Source organism: Octodon degus, unplaced genomic scaffold, assembly GCF_000260255.1.
Source record: "Octodon degus isolate 3935 unplaced genomic scaffold, OctDeg1.0 scaffold00031, whole genome shotgun sequence".
In the NCBI taxonomy this organism is placed as follows: Eukaryota; Metazoa; Chordata; class Mammalia; order Rodentia; family Octodontidae; genus Octodon; species Octodon degus.
In genome coordinates, this window is record NW_004524607.1 from 16762785 (window position 1) to 16768505 (window position 5721).

The following is a 5721-nucleotide window of genomic DNA, read 5'->3' on the forward strand; positions in this document are numbered from 1 at the left end:
AGGGTGTACAGGGTCTCACTAGTACATCGGACTCATAGTGATTCTTTTGTTTTCAGCCTCCCAGGCGCTTGGATTACAGGCACATGCTATGCCCAGTCTAAATTGTTGTTTCAGCATGCTCTAGGAGTGGGGCTGGCATGGCATACCAGGGATCGAACCCTGACCTCTGCTCTCTGCCGGAGCAGGCACTTTAATCCACTGATCTATCCGGCCCATTCATTTAATTTTAAATTGCAAACAAACAAACAAAACATTTTGAGATAGGATCTTGCTAGTTCAGGCTAGCCTTGAGCCCTTTTACCTGAGCTTCCCAATGGTTGCTTTTAATAAAACTGCTAAATCTTTGCCAAAATCTTAATCTGATGGTTGAGACTTAAGATATTCAAATTATAAAATACTTGAAGTATAAAAGCACTGCAAACTTGGATTTGTGTTACATGTCTGTAATCTTCACTACTGAGAAGGCTGAGACAGTAGGATCACAAGTTGGGCCCTAGCCTAGAAAACTTAGTAAAACCCTGTGTCAAAATATAAAATGAAAAGAACTGGAAATATAATATCCTTGAGTGTTCACTGCCAGGTTTGGTTTGAGTTATTCACCTTGAGAGGTGTAAAGAAGAAAGCAAAAGTAGATGTGCTCACCTGAGCAATCCCTTGGCATCTGAGACTGCCACGGTGTTGCCAAGACTTTACTAAGTGGGTGACCTAATGCTGATGACACCTCAAGGGTTGCTTACTAGCTGTACAAGCTAACAATTTTCACCCCCCTCTAGCTAGGCTGTTCCTCACCCTCACTGGATGTTTGAGATCGTGTTTAACATATGTATTATAGCTATATAATAAGTTACACCCAACTAAACGTTTTCCTTTAGTTTCTGAGGTCTGAGAATCAGCCTTGTGACTTGGTGGTTTGGTCTTAGTCTTTCTTAGGGGTTCTCAGGGCTGTGAACCACTTTTAGGTTGCATAGAGATACAAATCTACAGGATCATTTCTTTGTGATTGGCTGTTCTCAGTCCCCCCCTTTTGGGGACCTTGCCATGAAGGCCCTGTTTCTGATCCCCAGAACAGAGGGATGGAGAGAAGGAGCATGAAGCTTCAGTGTCTTTTGAACTAATCCCAGAAGTTACAACCCATCCATGCTCTATTGTCATGATTCACAATCCAACCTTAGTATGGTATGAGAGGAAACTTGACATTGTGTGAAGACCAGGAATTTTTTTTCCCATACTGCAGATTGAGCCCAATGCCTTTGTAGGGAGCTACACCACCACTACTACCCCCTTTCTACTTTGGAGGTGATCTACCTAAGTCCCTAGGTTGGCCACACTAGACTTGAAATTCCAATCCTGCTGCCCCAGCCTCATACAGTGTTGGGATTACAAGCAATTGCTACCCCACCAGGTTCCTAGAGGCCATCTTGAAGGCTAGTTATCACCATTTCCTGAACTCTTTCAATAGTTATCTTCATTTCTGACAAACAGCCCAGATCTGCTATAGAAATGGAGGAATTTGGGGCACTACAAACAAGATTGGTTCCAGTGCTACACCTGTACAGTATTCTTACCATTCAATAAATAAGCATTGAGGTAAAACAAAAAAATTATTCTACTTCAGTTGTAGACCTAATCACATTATTAAATATCTTACATTTTATACTTGTAAATCTGTTGATCCATGCGAGAGAGAACAGGTTTTTTTTTTTTTTTTTTACACTACTGGGGATTGATTTCAGTGTCTTGCATACACTAGGCAAATAATCCACTGAATATAGCCCCAGCCATTTTTACCTTTGACTTCTACTTTATTTATCAATTACTTTTTACAGTAGTAGAGGAGAAGAAACCCAGGACCTCACATGCATTAGGCAAGTACTCATTACTAAACTATATCATCAATGTTTTAAATTTTTTCTCTTCACTTCAAGACAGGATATTGGTAAGTTGCCCAGCCTGGCCTCAACTTTTCCATCCTCCTGCCTCAGCCTCCCAAGGATCAGGGAATATAATTATAATTGATGCTGATAGCTGCCTCACACTTCAAACCATAACTCACAGAAGCTCTGAGTCTCTTCAGACAGATTTTCTTGGATCATGTTGTCTGATGTGCTTCCTCTCATGCCTCCCCTACTTCCTTTTGAAATGTTACTATCTCCCTGAGATGGTTTCTTATTTTATTGTTTTGGTGCTATGAATTGCATCCAGAGCAAATTTTTTGTGACATTGCTAGTCCAGGTTTTTGATGTAACATTATGCTGGATGTTTCTGTGAACTTCTTGGATGAGCTTACCATTGCAATGCTTAGACTTTTCTAGGCACATTAGAACACAGCTGTAGTCACAGTTACTCCAGAGGTGGAGTCAGGAAGATTGTTAATTTGAAGTCGGCCCAGGAAATTTTAAGAATATGTCTCAAAATGAAACATAAATTTAAAAAGCTAGTGTCCCAAATTTTCTGATCAAGGAGATTATGGGGCCAAAGAGGAAAGTGATCAATGATGTAAAGTGTGCCTAAGGAGGGTCACTTGGAGAGAAAACATTCAGGCTTTCACAGAGAGCACATTGGCCAAGCAATGGCCGTGACTCATCCACATGGCTGACACTGACAAAGGTTCTACAATCTGAGGTACAGGATCCCAGGATAAATCCTGAGGGGATTTCACTGACCTTCTCAGACCCAAAAGCTACAACTCTTGTTGCATAGGTCTTGCTTTATCTTGGTCTTAACCATCCAGCAGAAAAGTATAAAAACAAAGTATAAGAAGTAAAGCCAGCTCTTTCCAGCTGGCGCCGAGCGATGGGCATCTCTCGGGACAATTGGCACAAGCGCCGCAAGACCGGGGGCAAAAGAAAGCCCTATCACAAGAAGCGGAAGTATGAGTTGGGGCGCCCTGCTGCCAACACTAAGATTGGCGCCTGCCGCATACACACAGTCCGAGTTCGAGGAGGCAACAAGAAGTACCGAGCCCTGCGGCTAGATGTGGGAAACTTCTCCTGGGGCTCTGAGTGTTGTACTCAAAAAACAAGGATCATTGATGTTGTTTACAATGCATCCAATAACGAGCTGGTCCGCACCAAGACCTTGGTGAAGAACTGCATTGTGCTCATTGACAGCATGCCGTACCGACAGTGGTACGAATCCCACTATGCACTGCCCCTGGGCCGAAAAAAGGGGGCCAAGCTGACTCCTGAGGAGGAGGAGATTTTAAACAAAAAACGATCAAAGAAAATTCAAAAGAAGTATGATGAAAGGAAAAAGAACGCCAAGATCAGCAGTCTTCTGGAGGAGCAGTTCCAGCAGGGCAAGCTTCTTGCCTATATTGCATCAAGACCAGGCCAGTGTGGCCGAGCAGATGGCTATGTGCTAGAGGGCAAAGAGCTGGAGTTCTATCTGAGGAAAATCAAGGCCCGGAAAGGCAAATAAACCTTCCCTCCTGGTTTAACTCATGTAATAAAGGTGTTTATTGTTCTATGTGCATGTTATATGAACAGTCTATAAATTTGCAAAGCTCATTAAAAAAAAAAAAAGAAGTAAAGCCATGGTGTTATGTTGAGTTGTAGAGGACTCAGGTCAACAATTTCTGACATTGCCAGTCAAGCGGAACACCCAATACTATTATGGACTACTGGACTCTTTTAGAATATTTTGCTGAGTTAACACACTTATAATATTCAAATGACGGAACTAAACAAAAAAAAGGATACAGATGAATGTCCATTTTGTATCTGTGTATTCAAAATGGTTAGGATAGATATATAGTTACATTCTCTTAATGAATAGAGGGATTTGCTCTAACAGTGTTTGTAAATAGGATATCATGTCCACATCTTGTACAGCAAATAACCACTAGGAAGAGAGTATGCAATGTGTTTTAATTATTGAAACTGTCCTACCAATTTGATTTGAAACTATCTCATTGCTATTTATCAATAAAATTATGGAAAAAAAATAAAAGAAAAACAAATTTAAAAAGCTAGGGAGGTAGCTCGGTGGTAGAATATATCTGGGTTTGATTGAGCCTCAGGACAAAAAAATAAACTGGAACCCACATGCTACCATTATGTAATTATAGAAATAATCTTAGTCACAGTACCTTAGATGAAATAGTAAAAAATAAATCATAAACTTGAAAGCTTGTGGCCAATGGGCCAAAAGAAAGATTTCTGTGTGAGTGTATATCTCAGTGATAGAGCACTTGCCTGGCGTTTGTAAAAGCCTGGGTTCAATCCCTGGCAATACAAAAATTAAAAATAGAAAGATTATTGAAGAGTTTTACTTCTCCTGGTGTGGTGGTAGGCTCACAGCTACTCAGGAGGCTGTGGCAAGAGGTTTGAAAGCTTGAGCCCATATAACAGGCCATAGTTGTACACGGTAGATATAGCAACACTTGGGTGGTTGAAACAGGAAGTTCCCTGCAATCTTGAAGCCAGCCTGCGCTGCATAGTCAGTTCAAGGCTAGCCCGAACTACACAGCAGTTTGTAGCAAAACCCTGTCCCAAAAGAAGAAAGAAAGTTTGTAGCAAAATCCTGTCTCAAAGAAAAGACTGAAAGAATGTTTGAGCCTGGGCAACTTAGCAAGATCCTATCTCAGAATTAAAAATAAAATGGAGGGCAGGCCAAATAGCTCAACAGACTAAAGCACCTGCTTAGGCAGGTGCAGGAACCAGGGTTCAATCTCTGGCATGCCGTGCTGGCACAGAAATCCCAGCACTTGGAAGGCTGAAAACAGGAGGATCACTATGAGTCCAATCTGTGTACTAAGACCCTCTAGACCCTGTACTAAATACATTAAAAAAAAGAAACAATAAAATGGAGACTGGGTGTGGTGGGCATGCCTGTAATCCCAGTGCTGGGTAGGCTGGAATAGTAGGATCACTAACAAGTCTGAGTTGCAAATACATAAAAAATAAAAATAAATTAATAAATAAAATGGGCTAGGATTTTTAACTCAATGCTGCCTGGATTTAATTCCTTGTATCTCAAGGGGAAAAATAAGTCTTCTTACCTCTGTAAGGATTTAAAGTATAACATAATTGTTGCCAAAGAGATTCTTGTTAGAGCTTAATGAAAAATGAAATTGCTATATAAATAAAATGCAGTTAATACTTTGCTAAAAGTATTCCTTGTGACACTAAAATGTTTTTTAATGTTCACCTGATCAATAAAGATATTTGACAACACACCCAACCCTCTGTTATCTATAATTTCCTGAAACCTTCCCACTTATATTCACCTAGCATTGACTCTGGAAATCAGGGAGAGAAAAAAGGCATTGGTCCCAATGTGTACCTGTCCTCAGTGAGCTTTATGAAAAGCAGCTAAGCAATTAACGTCATGCCTAGATGAAGAGGGGGAAAATAACTTTCTTTAGCCTTTCTTATATGAAAAGCATATTGGTGAGAAATTCCTTCAGTTTTTTGTATCTGAGGATATGTCATCTTAATTCTGTGTGTGTGTGTGTGTGTGTGTGTGTGTGTGTGTGTGTGTGTGCCTTGATAGTTGAACTGAGTGTCTCTCACATGCTGAGTACATACCAAATGAAGAGACACCTGAGCCCCTCTTTCAGTGCTTTGAATATGTCATCCCACTGCTTTCTGGCCCTCATGACTTGTACTAAGAGATCAGCTACTAATCTTATTTAGGTTCCCTTGTATATTTAAGTCATCTCTCTCTGTTTTTAAAATTCTCTTTCTGATGACCCGGGCCACGGGATCCTGAATAGAC

General features: G+C 40.7%; 1 pseudogene across 1 annotated transcript; it reads left to right on the forward strand.

The window, feature by feature from the left end:
* Positions 1-2775: 2775 nt before the first annotated feature.
* Positions 2776-3474, forward strand: LOC101591883 (annotated as a pseudogene). The gene has a single exon (XR_001117062.2). The product of XR_001117062.2 is annotated as a 40S ribosomal protein S8 pseudogene (transcript).
* Positions 3475-5721: the final 2247 nt, after the last annotated feature.